At 55.1% G+C, this 16,205-nt stretch overlaps 1 protein-coding gene across 1 annotated transcript in view; it reads right to left on the reverse strand.

Moving 5' to 3' along the window:
- Positions 1–13,196, reverse strand: part of CHRNA7 (cholinergic receptor nicotinic alpha 7 subunit) — an 880,272-nt gene extending 867,076 nt beyond the window's left edge. The window contains exon 1 of the mRNA XM_050795837.1: positions 13,193–13,196. The gene's annotated coding sequence lies outside the window, so the exon portion shown is untranslated. The remainder of the gene's footprint in view (positions 1–13,192) is intronic.
- Positions 13,197–16,205: the final 3,009 nt, after the last annotated feature.

Here is a 16,205-nt window from a genome sequence, read left to right on the forward strand (position 1 = left end):
CCAAATTGGGTCATGGGCAGGGAAGACTTTTATGCCAAAGAAGCTGCAGGCCCAGGCTGGACCAGGAAGACCAGTAGAGTGTGCCTGGGCCTGGGCCTGAGGATGCCAGAGCACAGGATGAGGGAGAGCCTGTCAGTGTGGGCACACCCGCCTGGAGGCAGAATTTCACTGCCAGCCAGGACCCCAGGAGATCCCTGATGCGGAACTTCACAGCCCAGCCAGGACCCCAGGAGAGGGTGCTACCGTGAGCTAGAATGATTCTTGGAATGCCCAGGAGGGGTCAGCTCAGGACCAAAGGCTCTGAGTAAGGCTGGAAAACCCAGGAGGGCTGATGGACCCCCCCCTACACCAATGTGACAAAGAGCCCTGGGGAGAGGGTGGCTCGTGGTTGAGAAGCTCAGTGGTGCTGTCCTCTGAGGGTCAGGGCTGACAGTAGAGGTTTCTAGAGGGATCTTAATAGCAACAGGGATGATGACAAGATCTCGATGGGATAGAGAACAGATGGTGCTGCTTAACCTTCAGAAGCAAGGTGGATGCAATGATCTCAGCAGGTGGCCACTCTGAGTAGCAGCTGGGGCCTATTGTGCAGACAGCCGCAGAGGGGCTTCCTCAAACCCAGAGTCCACAGAGGCAAGCTGGGTAGGCGGTTACCAAGGGCATGGCTTAATTGTGTGATCAACAGTACCCAGGATGGATGACCAGGAGGCTGAGGGCAGCCACCTCCCACCCCCAAATCATAATCCCGTGGCTGGTTTCCGGCCGCGAGCCAGTCCTCAGACCCAGAACCCAGACTGAAGGAGATACCAGATCTGTGAAGACTGGGCTGCAAACCCATGGCAAGTGTGGGCAGGAATGACTCCTCCAGGCCTTCCCCAAGGGGCTTCTCAGCCATGGATTACATCTCCATGCACAGGGGAAAGGGAGACATCCAGACATTTGTGGGACTGCTGGGCGCAGGATCTGAGTTGACACTGATGAGTGGAGGTCCCAGTATCTCCACAGACCCCTGGTGGGGAGGAGCATGAGGGACCGGTCTTGGGTCTGGCTCACTGTGGTCGGGATCACCTCTCCACCACCTGCACATATGCTTAGGATGGAGATTCCCAGCAGTCAGTAGAACCCACATGGATTCCTCCACCTGTGGGGGAAGAGCCATGAGAGCAGGAGGGCCAAGTGGAAGCCTCTGGGTCTCCCCTCCCCTGGCCAGGATAGCAAATCAAAAATGGTATCACATGGCAGGGGGGATGCGGCAGAGATTAGTGCCACCCTAAACAAATTCAGTAGTTCAGGGCTGGTGGTCCCTGTCATATTCCCATTTAATTTACAAGCCTAGTTTCTACAAAAACCAGATACAGGGTGTCAGTGAACCATCCAAACTGAAGCAAGTACTGCCCATGGCAGCTGAGGCATCGGAGGCAGTGTCTAGGGTAGAGCAGAAGAATGCAGCTCAGGAGCGTGGCATGCGCCCATCCATCTGGGACTGTCGTCCTTTCCATTCCCATAAGAAGGGGACCAGAAGCAATTTGTACTCCCATTGGGTGGACAACACACCTTTATCCAGTGGAGCCTGGACCGACTGGTCATTCCATGAATGGATGATTCATGTCTATTGGGTTCTACCCGCAGATGGCTTGTCCTCCAGGCTCACCACACACTGATGTGGTGGTTTTTTGGCAAGTCCAAAAAATAAAATAAGAATCACTCGTGCCATGGTCATGGTGGGAGCCAGCTGAAGGGTGACAAGTCTGGCAGGCCTGGTCCCTAGACTCAGGGACTGGAGGCCAGCCCCAGGTCAGGGGAACCTGGCAAAGGAAGGGGTGCTGGAGAGTATCACCATGCGTGTCAGAGGACAGGGCACCCGGAGCGGGGTGGGGCTTGTGTCTGACACGGGAGCGGGGCAGGCACTGTTCCAGGCCTAGGAGATGGGATCACTTTAGGCAACAACTGGGCAGATGCCGGAGGGTCTCCGAGACAGGCTGGAGTAGTGGAGCACTGCACACGATAGCCTGGCGGAGCTCCCACAGCCCATGTGGCCACTCTGCGATCCAATCAGAAACAGCCCCTGCCTGTAGACTGAAGGGCAGGACTCTGAGTGGGACTCAGCCTGCACAGCAGCAGAGCCTGTGCCAAGCACCCAAGAGCCGACAGGTACCCGGGGCGTGGCCTGGAGACTGCAACTGACTCTGAGGCTTACGTTCCTCCAGCCCCTCTTCTGCCCTATAAATGTCCAGGCCTGAGCCACTGCCCCTCTCCGCCACAGACCCTCATGTGCTGTCCCCAGGTGGAGCAGATGCTATGGATGGGCCAGCCGCACACCTTCAGACACGCAGGTGCCCACCTCAATCCTGCCCTGTGCTCGATCCTCTCCATTCTACTCTGTGAGCAGCCAGGGCAGCAGAGCAGTCGATTCTAACCAGGTGCCTGGGATCCTCCTTCCACCATGGGGCCTTATCCCGCCATTGCTCCTTCCAAAGGGGAATTCCAGAGCCAAATAGCAGGATCATAAAAATGCTTCCACTTTTTCCTTTGAGAACCAACCAAGAGCAGGGAAGGAGCCTGTGGCGCTGTGAACTGGCCAGCGGGCAGAGGCATGAGCCTGTTCTCCCCGCATCCATAACCAGCCAGTCGCCCCCCTTAGGCCTCGTGGTCTCTGGGAAGTGTGGGTAATGAGGCCGACGGTGGACAGGCTCCTCCACCTTCCCCAACAGATGCATCATCCCCTTCTCCAGCTGTTCTGGGAGCTCAGGAAATGCCCCTCGATATGGGGGGTGCCTGGGGAGGAGGAGTGCCCCTCCCACATGTGCCCACCTGCTTCCTGTGGGGCCCTGACTGGAACCCCGCCTGAAGAAAGGAGCAGCCCTTTTGCCTCTGGCCCATGAGGGCCTCAGAAAGGGCCTCACATGCTCAAGGCTGGGTTAGGGTCTGCTGGAGCCTCACAGGCACCAGGAACCAAGGGACATGCAGCAGGGGTGAACGAGGGCGGGTCCCAAGCCCTTAACAGCTGCCCTGCAAGTGGAGGACTCCAGGTTCTCGCAACCCTTGACTGTGCCGCGCACCCAGGACAGCATTCTGTTGTTTTCAAAGGAGATCTTATTGAAATTGTGAATAAAGATTATGAGAACAAATAGAGTCATGTTTCCTCAACATCAGCTGTTGCCCTTCTAAGTGTTGGTGTGAAGTTTATTTGTCCAAAAGGTTTAGGAGGCTAAGCCATGCTTTTTTTTTTTTTTTCCTCTTCTATTTTCTTTTGAGACAGTCTCGCTCTGTCGCCCAGGCTGGAGTGCAGTGGCACAATCTGGGCTCACTGCAAGCTCCGCCTCCTAGGTTCAGGCCATTCTCTGGCCTCAGCCTCCCGAGTAGCTGGGACTATAGGCACATGCCACCCCGCCCAGCTAATTTTATTTTTTTTAGTAGAGACCGGGTTTCACCATGTTGGCCAGGATGGTCTCGATCTCCTGACCTCGTGATCCACCCGCTTCGGCTTCCCAAAGTGCTGGGATTACAGGCATGAGCCACTGTGCCCGGCTCATGCTGTTTTCTTGATTGTGCCCCAGACACTTAAGACACACAATGGGTCACATCCAGGAGAGAACATCCAGGTCACCTGTGTGCCTGAGCAACCCTGAGAACAGGGCTCTGTGCAGGAGGAGGAAGATGCCTGGGTGAGAGACACCGCATACATGGGAAGTTTCTGTCAAGAGGCTCCCCCAGCCTGGATGGCCCTGGGGCTGAAATTAGCGTCTTTAGGGAGAGTTGCAGAGCCTTTGAGGCTGCCCAAAGGACGGAAGTGCAGCCCATGGCTGTGGGGGTAGAGCAGCACTTGTAACAGAGAAGGGTGCCCCACTCAGGCCCGCCAATCCACACGTGGGTGGAGGGTCCTCTTTCCCTTTGAGACTGCAGGCTTCAGGGTCGTGGGGTCCCCCTTCGCTCACCTCTCCTCCAATGTGTGCATTGGTGCATATCTGAATCCCGTCAGGCCTGAGAGGCAGTTCCTGGCCCCAGGGAAGCTCCGGATGGCAGCCTGGTCAACTGCATGGCGTCTGGGAGTCACAGTTCATGTCAAAATCCCTGTTCCACTGCCTGCTGGCCACATCCTCTGAGAGGATCCTGTCACTTCTGTAAATGGAAGTTTCCAGATTTATAAGATGGGATTAAAATCGCACCTGCTGCCCCCAGGGTCTTGTGACGATGAAGCAGGGTAACGCAGGTGAAGCTCTTGGCCTGGTATTGGCCACTGCGCAGGAGGCAGGAGACGCTGTCTGGGTGGCGCAGCCCAGGTCGGAGAGGGTCTGGGCCATGCCAGAATTGGAATTTCTCTCCAATTCCAGCTGGAGTGTAGCAGGACAAGCTGCAGACAAAAGCCCTCAGACACCCGGTTAAGGAAGGATTTGGCTTTATTTGGCCGGGAGCTCCAGCAGACTCGCATCTCAAGAACCGAGCTCCCCCACCCGAAGGCAGCGTTCCTGGCCCTTTTAAGGGCTTACAACTCTAAGGGGTTGCACGTGAAAGGGTCATGATAGATTGAGAGCACTTGTGGTTAGAGTGGGGGTTAATCTTTTAACCTCAGGCCTGGTCATCAGTGGCACCGGCTGGTTTTGCCACTGACTTCATTCCTGTTGTGTTTCAACTTTTACTTCCTCCTTCTCTTCAGAGACAGGAGACAGTAAAAGAAATGGCCTCTCTCCTCAGGAGGACGTGGTCAGAAGTGGCTCAGGCCCAGGCAGGCCTCCGCAGAGCGCCTGGGTTTTAAGGACCATCTGATGAAGCTCTCAACCTATTCCCTGGAGCAGATGGAGCTCCCAGGGCTGCCGGCAGAAGGACAGAATTCATCCAGCCTGGTTCTGAACCCAAAATAGCCTCCCCGCTTAGGGCAGAGCGGCTTGCCCACTATCCTCCACGGGTGCAGGTTCCTTGGCCCAAGCTAAGCTCTAGCTCCCACAGGAGGCTCAGAGCTCCTCCACCTGTCAGGGCAGGGCCACGGTGGGGGTCTTGGGCCTTCTTTGGAAACAACCAGGGTGAGGCGGGTGTCAAGGGGAAAGACGTGGGAGGCAGTGAGAGCAGGACGCACAGGATCTGGGCCTGCCCATGCCTGAGCCCGGCCACACCCCCCTGGATCCTGCCCGGCCTCTACCAAAGGCCACTCCTTGCCTTGCATTGTGGTCGATTTTTTTTCTTTTAATTACCAATGACAGGCCAGTCTTTTGCAGAGGCTTCCTGAAGGGCTTTTAAATTTCCAAGTCCAAACTCCTCAGCCTGGCAGCCAGATCTCGTCCCATCTGGGCCTGCCTGGCCTCTGCCAAGCTGTCTGCAGTCCCTGGAATGAAGAGCCTGAGTCTCCCTCTGCCCCTGCTCCGAGCTGGCCAGGCTCTGTGTGAAAGCCCACCTTCTCCTCCACTGCACAGCCCAGTGGGTTCAGAACTTCTGCTCATGCCAGGCTCCTGCAAACAGAACGGGTATCATTGACGCAACCCAAGCCTTTTGGGCCACGCCTCCCCCCGGTGAAGTCCCCACCAGGGCCATATGCCATTTCGTCCTCCAACCTGGGTTTGGTGTTTTCATGAGCTCCCTTTTGCAACTGAGGATTTTGAAGCCAAAGCCAAAAAGGCAGGAGCTGCGACTGAAACCTTAGGCTACCCAGAGCCTTTCCGGTGGCCTAGGATCCCCTGAGGTGTCCAGCATGTCCCTTTGTCCCAAGCTGGCCCAGATTCCACTTGGGCCTCCTGATCAAGCTTCACAAACAAGGGTCAGCATGCCAGCATTCATCACTCCCTGCCAGACTCTGGGCTGGGGCTGGGGCAGCAGAGATGGGCAGCTGTGGTCCTCCACCCCTGTTGGGAGCTGAAGGCCTATACGTGGCAGAGGCAGAGCCACTGGGCAGAGGGCAGGGCAAGGGGCTCCAGAGAAGACACCATCACCTCCCAGAACAACAGATGCCACAGCCAGCACACAGTAGGCACCTTAATATCCATAGGGCAGATCAGCACCAGGGACGCATGCCCGAGCCTCAGCCCATGTGGCTCCAGAGAGTGAAGTATCAAGCCCCGGTCTAGAACCTTCTCTCCTGCATCCCTTCCACAGCCCCATGGCCTGAGCCTCAGCACCAGCTCTGCCCATGGGGATGCCTCAAACTCTGCCTGCTGGGTGCTTTCTGAGGTCACCTTTGGCCCCTACACTAAACATCAGCCTGAACCAGGCGTAGAGCAGGAGCAGCCTCAGACCTCTGTGTAACACCCTCTTGGCCCATTTGCTCCTCCGGCTTTTACAACCTCTTTGTCATCGATGCCAGCACTAAATACCTTCTGCTTAAAATGCCTGGGATGGTTTCTGTCTTCCTGGCTAGAAATTAACTGGTTATAGAGTTGTTTGCCAAACAGATGTTTCCAGATCTGGGCATTAAACCAGTGCTCCCCTGGCTCTTCCAGAGGGCACCATATCCTGGGCCTTTCCTCTCTCCTCTTCCTCCTGGACTTGCATCCAAAGCCCTCCTCTCTCCCCGCAGTTGGAATCACTTTCTCTTAGCTCACCTTTACCCTTCTTGAAGCACAGACTCCCGCCTTCCTGGGGGTCCTGGTCAGTGGGGAAGAACACACAATGCTTCAGGACCTTCTAGGACAGTTTCCCTGAGCCACTCTGGGCCTGAGGCCTCCATGTTTACACCTTTTCAGTTTCCTGTGGACTCCAGGGTTCTCTTGGCTTCTACATGGAGTGAGCTGCTGTCATTCCAATCTTTTTCCCTAGGAGCTCGGGGTCCTAGCTTCCAGGGAACACGACTTCCATTCCCCTGCTCACTCTCCTTCTCTTTCCCCAGCTTACTGTTCTCCCTCACAGCTTATTTCTGATGATAATATCCAGAAAACAAGATCACAATGTGGTCCCGAAAGCTGCCACATCATCCTCATGATGATGAGAACGTCTCTGGAAGATGACGTTCGCTGGGGTTCAGAGGACACATTGCTGCACCTCCCCAAACAGTGATCTATTATTTCTCATGCTTATCTTGGCTACTATTGTCACACGGCATTGACTAGAGACACATTTTTTGCTGTGTTCACTTGGCTACCAGGCTGGGTTGGAAGGTCCCCAAAGGTTTCCCTCACCTGCTTAGTGCCTTGGTGGTCCTCCACATCACCTTTCTATGTGGTTACCTTGGGATTCCTCACAGCATGGTGGCCCCAAGGCAATATGACTTCTCACATGGGGTAGAAACGTGGGTCTGTGTGCCCTGCAGAGCTGAAGGAGAGGGCAGGGCTTCAGGAAAACGGTGAAAGGGTTCAGGACTTCTTGAGAAACCATGACCCAGCATCAGGGCCCAGACTGCATTCTTTGGGGGCCCATCCAATGCATGTGCCCAGGATACGCTCTCTTAGCTCTCCCTTGACCACTATGGGCTCCTATGCATGTTAACAATGTCTGATTAGGCATTGTTAGGCACAGCTGTGCCTAGAAGGTGACCAGCAGAGCCGGGGTGATGTCCCCTGGAGGGAAGGAGTCTACAGATACAGCAGCAGCAGGAGCTGGCAGAGTCTCTCCTTGACCAAACCAGTCAGCCTCTATTGAGCCCTCTTCTCCACTCAGCATCACCTCTGGTCTATAAAAACTGCCGACTCAGTGCAAATGACTTTGTCCCCCTGCACCCCCCAACCATCACTAAGAGACTTATAAAAATACCAGCATAGTTGTTAACAGCCATGTCCCTAGGATGATGCCCCCAGTCACCCTTAGGGGCCTGCCTGAGAGAGTGCAGTGCTGCCAGGAGAATTTACTGTTTGTCACAGCCACAACCTGGTGATGGGCGGATAGGCCCCTGGACCCTCTCATTGAGCAGTCACTTCAGAAAGCTGGCAGCTGTGAATCCTTCCGCTGCCCCTTGAGAATCTGCCACCACCCAAACTGTCTCCACAAGGACCTGGGAGCTGCCTCTGCAATGCGAACTTCCAGAGGCTCTCACTCTGGCTTTGCTCCCAGTCCCTGTGGGAGGCCACAGGGCTGACTTGGGTGGGCTTCTTGCTCTAACCTGTACCATTGTCATAAAGACACTCAAGGCCGGGCGCGGTGGCTCACGCCTATAATCCCAGCACTTTGGGAGGCCGAGGCAGGCGGATCATGAGGTCAAGAGATTGAGACCATCCTGGCCAACATGGTGCAACCCCGTCTACACGAAAAACAAACAAACAAAAAAAATAAAAAATTAGCTAGGCATGGTGGCAGGTGCCTGTAATCTCAGCTACTTGGCAGGCTGAGGCAGGAGAATTGCTTGAACCCGGGAGGTGGAGGTTGCAGGGAGCCGAGATCATGCCACTGCACTCTAGCCTGGCCACAAAGTGAGACCCTGTCTCAAAAAAAAAAAGACACTAAAGACACAAGGAATTTGCTTCTCCTCCAGATGAGCCCAGTTATCACACCCAGGTAGCCAGTCACTATCACACCCAGGTGGCTGAGTCTCATGGACCAACCCTCCTTAACACCCCCAGTGTCTTCTGAGCACACGCAGCCTTTACCCCCTGCCTTCTGTTTCAGGGAAGTTGAGCTCAGTTCACCCTGGCGCCTCTTCCCGATTGCAGTCATTCTTACTCAATAAAGCCTGTCCTCACCCCTTTAATAGTGCCCAGCTTCGTTGATCTTGGAGAGAGGCAAGAGGCCAGCACTGGCATCTCACCCTCATTCCTACCACGGTGCGTCCCAGTGAGGCCTGGGCATGCCAGGCCGTGTTTAGATCCCCTTGTCTCTTCTATCTTCAAGGAGCCTCTCCAAGGATTAGTGATACATAAAGCAATGCCATTTTGTCCCCGGTGGTGGGACAAAACTTTTCCAGGACCTAACTCAGCTCCTCAGGACCTCCTCTGTCATGAAGCAGGCATTTGGTGACATTCTCCTGCTGCACTGGCGTTGTTCCCCCGGTCTGCGACTGGCGGCATGTGTTAAGATAGGTACAGCAGCCAGACTCAATCGCTACCCTTATCTGGGTGGATGGGCTGCCGCTGTCTCCACAGGGGCCTTCAGCGTAAGGTGCCAAGTGTTGAAGGGAGCAGAGCGGGGGCAGGGGCATCAGTCAGACCAGACTGGAGCCAGGAACCACAGGGCCACCACCCTCAGGGACACAGAACATATCACTAAGGTGTGGCCTTAAAGGACTTTGCTGGCACAAGCAGGATGAGACCATGTGAAGGGGAGGCTCCAGGGATGGAGATCCTGGTGTGGGTGTGTGCATGTGTGTGTGTGTGTGCCTGCATGTGTATGTGCTTGTGTGCATACGTGTGTGTGCATGTGTGTGTTTGTGCATGTGTGTGTATTTGTATGTGAGTGTATATTTGTGCGTGTGTATTTGTGTGTGTGTGTTTGTGTGTGTGTGTGTATTTGTACGTGAGTGTATATTTGTGCGTATTTGTGTGTGTGTGTGTATTTGTATGTGAGTGTATATTTGTGCGTGTATATTTGTGTGTGTGTTTGCGTGTGTATTTGTACGTGGGTGGGTGTATATTTGTGCTTGTATATTTGTGTGTGTGTTTGCGTGTGTGTGTATTTGTACGTGGGTGTATATTTGTGCATGTGTATTTGTGTGTGTGTGTTTGCGTGTGTGTGTATTTGTACGTGAGTGTATATTTGTGCATGTGTATTTGTGTGTGTGTGTTTGCGTGTGTGTGTATTTGTACGTGAGTGTATATTTGTGCATGTGTATTTGTGTGTGTGTGTGTTTGCGTGTGTGTGTATTTGTACGTGGGTGTATATTTGTGCTTGTATATTTGTGTGTGTGTGTTTGCGTGTGTGTGTATTTGTACGTGGGTGTATATTTGTGCTTGTATATTTGTGTGTGTGTGTTTGCGTGTGTGTGTATTTGTACGTGAGTGTATATTTGTGCGTGTGTATTTGTGTGTGTGTGTGTGTGTATTTGTACGTGAGTGTATATTTATGCGTGTGTATTTGTGTGTGTTTGTGTGTGTGTATTTGTATGTGAGTGTATATTTGTGCGTACTTGTGTGTGTGTGTTTGCATGTGTGTGTATTTGTACGTGAGTGTATATTTGTGCTTGTGTATTTGTGTGTGTGTTTGCGTGTGTGTGTATTTGTATGTGAGTGTATATTTGTGCTTGTGTATTTGTGTGTGTTTGCGTGTGTGTGTATTTGTACATGAGTATATATTTGTGCTTGTGTATTTGTGTGTGTGTTTGCGTGTGTGTGTATTTGTATGTGAGTGTATATTTGTGCTTGTGTATTTGTGTGTGTTTGCATGTGTGTGTATTTGTACGTGAGTGTATATTTGTGCTTGTATATTTGTGTGTGTGTGTTTGCGTGTGTGTGTATTTGTACGTGAGTGTATATTTGTGCTTGTATATTTGTGTGTGTGCGTTTGCATGTGTATTTGCACGTGAGTGTATATTTGTGCGTGTGTATTTGTGTGTGTGTGTTTGCGTGTGTGTGTATTTGTACATGGGTGTATATTTGTGCTTGTATATTTGTGTGTGTGTGTTTGCGTGTGTGTGTATTTGTTTGCAGTGCAGCTTCTGCATGGCAGGTGGGCTCCAAGACTCAGGGGTTTGGGCGGGGCCTAGAAAGGAGATGTGCAGGCAGGTGGCAGCATGGGAGTGGGGCAGCTGGTCTGGCAGCCCCTGAGAGGGCAGCAGGGGACAGGAGGAGCCCTTGGGGCTGCGGTTTTGCTGGGAGGCACCTGGCTCCCGCCCCAGTGATAGCTGGGGTTCACTTCCTGGCCCTGCCATGGAGGCTGGGCCCTAAGCGTGCCTCTAGCCCCCAACCCAGCCCCCAACCCATGAGTGGCCCCAAGTCCCCAGAACTTTGCCTTCTGAGGAGAACAGACAGATCTGAGCCTGGGCTGAGGGTGGGAGTGGGTAGGCCTGACCAGAGCACCTTCTGGAGGGAGGGGAGCCAGAGCAGGCCTCCGGTCAGTAGCCCCGGCCCTAGACGCCCGTGGGGGACCTGTGCATAAAGGATAAGGAATGGTGGACTCCAACCTGAGCTGCAAACTCATGACATGCACCTCTGCGGGATGAGAGCAGTTCCTTTCCAGCCCTCCTGATTTCTGGAGCCACCTTTGCCTCTGCCCTGCCATCTGCCTTGGCACGTCACTGTGTTTACCTCACCGCCCAGTTCTGCCCTGATGCCTGTGGGGGCTGCTCGGAGCAGGTCCCAGTGCACCCTGAGATCCCTTCGGCAATATAGCAGTGTCCCACGACTGGAGGGGGAGGGGCAGGGCATGGGAGAGCGTGCAAGGGGACAGGGACGCACTGCTTCTCCAGCCCCAGCTCTGAACAAGCGGGGACCCCAGCGCAGGTGCGAAGCTCGGTCAGGGCTGCTCAGAGAGTGGAATTCACCCACTCAATGACAAAGAAACCAGGCCCCACTGTCCCTAAACAAACGCCACTCGTCCTCTGGCAGAGGGGTATCTTTTGGGGATTTGAACACGATCCCACTCTGCAAACCTTCTCTTTCTTGCCTTTAACACAAACAACACAACAGCTGCACCCGCCTTGCAGACAGCAGGATCCGGGCTGAGCCCTCAGGCCCAGCTGCAGCTACAGTGCGTGTTTTTGTCTTTTTGTGGTTTCTCCCTGGGGTTAGGCAATGTTTCGTTTCTCAGCACAACGACCCACTGAGCAGGCCTCTCTCTCCGCGGTGTCAACAGTGTCATCAGTGGAGGGGGCTGGGGTGGGGCGTGGGGGGTGCTGCGCTGTGCCTGCCTCTGGACTCCCTGGGCTCCTTCTGAGCCGATTAACTCATTAGGAAGCCCCAGTGTTCCCCAGAGGTGCTGGGTGGAGGGAGAGGCTGGCCCAGGAGTGTTCTAGTAAGATTAGGACACAGCCAATGCCTAAGGCAGCGTGCACTGCTCTGGGACAGGGGCCACGTTTATCACCAGCCGCCCGGCACTGGCATCTCAACTGGAGAAGGCCCCAGGCTCTGAACCAGCAGCCCCTCTGACAGCTGGGCCAGGCTGAGCTGGGGCCCCATGATGTCCCAGCTTCCTGGAAGTCAGCCCCATCCCAGTTTCTCTTCCGTCTCACCCCTCCGTGTCCCCAGCTGACCCTGTGGCCCCCTCTGAGGACTACCCAGGTGTCAGGTGTTTACCACACGTTGTCTCACTTCCAAGATGCGAGGGGTCACTGGAGGGCAACAGCAAGGCTGTAACGTGGGGCTGGAGCCCCAGCCTGGTGACTGCAAGACCACCCAGCTCTCTCCTTGCACCATCGAGGCGCGTCAAAGGGCTGCCTTCACAGCTGTGTGCCCAGCCAACCTGAGCAGCCTCCCACACCCGGTGTGGACACCCCCTCAGCCTAAGAAGGGACTCCTGGACCTGGGGCTTGGGACCTTCCCAGGGACTCCTCAGAGCTTCCACCCAGACAGGCCACCCCACGCCAGTCTCCAGGTCCCTGAGCCTCCTGCCCCACCACCAGACCCTGCCCTGTTTGGCAGCCACCAAGAGCCCCCACTGTGTAGAGCCCTCCAATATCCTAACATCCCGCCTACCCCTGAGCGTTGTTCAGCAGCTGTGGTCAAAGTCCATGTCGACAGTCCCGTTCACTTTCCCAGCCTCGCTCACAGCTTGGGTGGCCTGAGACCCTAACCAAGGCCGGCTGGGAAAGTCTATTCCTTCCCTGACATCAGCAGTGCCGCAGCAGGCAAGGCCTTTGCCTTCCTCACCCCTTGCTGGTGGCCCAGTGTCTAGAGCACCACACCAGGAGGGAGGCCCCCCAGAAGGCCCTCGAATAGCAGAGCTGAACGTGCACAGCTGCCTGCCCCAAACCTCTTGCTGTGGCAGAAAAGGAGCTGGTGCCCTAAGCCTCTGGGGTAGGCCCCTGTCCCTTGCAGCCAGACATTTTTCTAGCTGCTGTCCCAATGGACCCTGCAGACCGGGGACCCTAGGACCACCGAGTGCAGAGGTGGGGGTGGGTGTCCTCTGGCCGCCCCACTCCCTGGAGCCCAGCAGTCTGGGAAGTGGGGTTACCCCCTAAGGGATGCCACAGCCTACCCGCTGCCCACGGAGGCGGCATCCCGAAGCCCCTCTGTTACACTCTCTTAGTCGTCCTCTCTGGCTCAGAGCATGTACAGGGAAAGGCAGGAGGCAGGGGCAGGTCTGCAGGTGAGAACCACTGGAATGGACTCTGCCCGGGGGTTATTTATGGCCAGCCCTGGTGAAGGTGCTTCCTGCAATGCCTTCTCTCTGTGCCCCTTTGACACTCCCTACTCCCCCATGTCCCACAGTGGGGCCTCTCCTCCTAGTAGGCCCCTCCCAGTGCTCAGTCCAGGATGGAGAGGTGGGGGTCACGGGGGGTGCTGGGGAGGGTTCGTGTGAGGCCTGGGGACCTTTGTATGGGGTCCCTAAAGCTGCCTCACTCCTTCCCTAGGGTCCCCAAGCCCAGGACCTCACAGCCACCTCTGTCCCCTGCCCCTCATCCCCCTCCTCAAAGCCAAAAAGTTCTAGGTGCTGCTCCCCAGGGCTCCTCCTCTGGACCCTAAGCCCATAGCTGAGTTTAGGCCTCAGCCTGCTAAGTGCATGTTTCCTGAAGGCCACCCATAGCAGGAGACACAAGAAGGGGTGAGGGAGGGCTGCAGGGCAGCCTAGATGCCACTCAGGTGGATGGCAGGGGTGTTGGGGCCAGTTCCCTGCTGCCCCCGGGAGCTGGCAGTCCATTTCAGAAGCAGAAACAGGAAGTGCTTCCTGACTGCCAAGCAGGGCAGGGCAGGTGGTCAGTGTGGCCCAGCTGCTCAGAGCAGGCTGGTGAGGGCCTGGCAGCAGGCACAGCAGGGTCCCGACAGCAGCACCCCCAGCCAAAAGACACTCTCTGGGCCACAGGAGAGGGAGCCTGGCCACAGGCTTGGCCTGCAGTTCGTGGCTGGGAGCTGGGCATGGGAACGGGAAGAAAGACCAGCTCAGGAACCGGCAACCACAGTGGGTTTCGGTTCAACCAGCATTTGCGGAACCCTGGCTTTGTGCCAGACAGAACACTCAGCACTGGAAAGGGGCCAAAGGGAAGGTGGCGCAGGCCTGCCCACCTCAGTTTCTGCTCTCAGCAGACGGGTCACCTAGGAAAGGGCTGCCGCAGAAGCACGTGACGGTCAGACCAGACACAGTGGGGCTGGTCCCAGAAGCAGCAGATGTCGGCTGGGTGGGGAGGGGAGAGTGGGGTTCCAGTCGGCTAGGGAGGGAACAGGGTGAGAGCAGGACAGGCCGGGCCTGGCTAGTGTGTGGCTGGCACATGGCTGAGGCCAAGACAGATGGCTGGGAGCAGGCACTGTGCTCAGTAGAACCTTTTCAGGACCCAAGCTGGGGAGAGACAAGCTGAGAGCAGAGGTTCGGGAAGATAGCGCGGTGGAGGCGGCAGCACTGCGGAGGTGGGATTGCCCTGGCTTTCAGGGGGGCATTACGTCAGGGCCTTTGAGCAGAGCTGTAGAGTCCAAGTGGCATAGGGAATTTCCCAGCTCAAGTCAAGAGAGCTAGGACATAGTTAAAACCTGGAAAGGACGGGCAGGTAGAAGTCCAATTCCGGGTTCAGCCTCATTGGGTAAATGATGCATCGAAAACTATGCACGTGCTGTGGGATAAAGCATTTTCAGTTTCCAGGGTCTGCGTGCTTAGGCCTGATTCTCTAGAGCAAGAGAGGGCCTGCAAAAAAGTCAGTGCATGATTCAGGTCTTTTGCAAGTCACCAATTCTAGCTGACTTTACACCGAAAGAGGAACTTGGGGCAAGGAAGCTGCACTGGAGCTCCAAGGAGCCTGGGGGAGGGTGCGGCAGAATCACCTCAAACTCCCTCTGCATTGGCTTGGAGCTCCTTCCTCTGCAGACAGGTACCCTGTGCTGCCCAGACCCTGCCATGGAAAATGACTGCCCCAAATCCCCCCAAGTTTATGTCTCCATAAAGTGAGCTAGGATCTCCTGGGGCCAGTTCCACACTCCTGAGGAAGGGGCTTTGGTTGACCTGGCTTGGGTCAAGTGCACATCCCTGTGCTAATCCAGTGTGGCTGGGACAAAGTCACCTCATGTGGATCAGACAGAGCAGACCCCAGGAAAGTGCTGAGAGGTGCTGAAGGTGTGGGGCTCATATACACGCGCCCCAGAACCCGATTTACTGTGCCCAGAGAAGATGGCATATGGCCGTGTGTTTGCCTTCCAGAATCTCAACGCAGCCTTGTTTATATGTGATAAGTGTGACACGGATGAACAGCAACAGATTTAGGGCCAAATAAAATTCTTGATTTCTGTCAAATGTCCACCAGGCTGGCCTGTAGTGTGACCCCTTCAGATGTTCAGCTTGGACAGTAAACAGTTATCAAGGGCTTGCCTGCCACACCAGGCTGTGCCCTGAGGGTACAATGTAAAATAAAGTCCCTGTCCATAAGGGATTACCCGGGATCTGGGGGGAACTGTGGACAGGCCACTGTTATGTGCAGTAGAGAGCTTAGATATTAATTTGTCCCTGGTTGTTTTTGCGTGTGTGTGTGTGTCTGCATGTGTGTTTGTGTGTGTGTGTTTATTGCAGAATATTTTTCCCCAAGCAAAATCCTACCTGAAACGCTTAACATTCCAGAGACATCGCCAAAGACGGGGGGGACTCCTCCCCTGGAGTAATTCCTGAACAAATCTTTGGAACCAGTTTGAAAAATAAACAGGTCTTCATACCCCCCATGCCGGGTTTTCCCTCCCCCCCCAGGCTCCCTCTGCCTCCTTCCTCTCCACAGCACACCTCTTTTGAGTCCCAGGGTGAGCCTCTCTGGGATCCGCAAGGACCTTTGGTGCCAGGAAGCAGAGCCTGGAAATCAGAAATGCCAGCTTTGGGCCATACATGGAGAGGCTGGGGATGAGCTGGTGAAGATGCCCCATGGTGCTGGCTCAGGGCTCCTGCAGCTCTCAACTCCAGACCCTCCTCTGCCTGGACTCCTGTGGGCAGCCCCTGAGACCACAGCCAGCCCATGATTCCCCACTGGACTGGCCCATCCGAGTCCTCTTGCACCCCCTAGAAAATCTATGTGCCTACCTCATTTTACAGAGAAAACAACTTCCAGATAAGCCAAAGGAAGCCAAGGCGAACCGTGTCTACTCTGCCATATGTCACTTACATTACCTTATTAATCCCCACAATAACCTGTGTCTTTACACCTGAATAATCTGGAGTCTGAGCTCAGTCATGTCCCCAAGCTCACACAACTGGTATGGCAGAGCAGGAAGTTTAGACCAGATCCCTGAGGTTCCAAAGCCCTC

This window comes from Macaca thibetana, chromosome 7 (genome assembly GCF_024542745.1).
Source record: "Macaca thibetana thibetana isolate TM-01 chromosome 7, ASM2454274v1, whole genome shotgun sequence".
NCBI lineage: Eukaryota > Metazoa > Chordata > Mammalia > Primates > Cercopithecidae > Macaca > Macaca thibetana.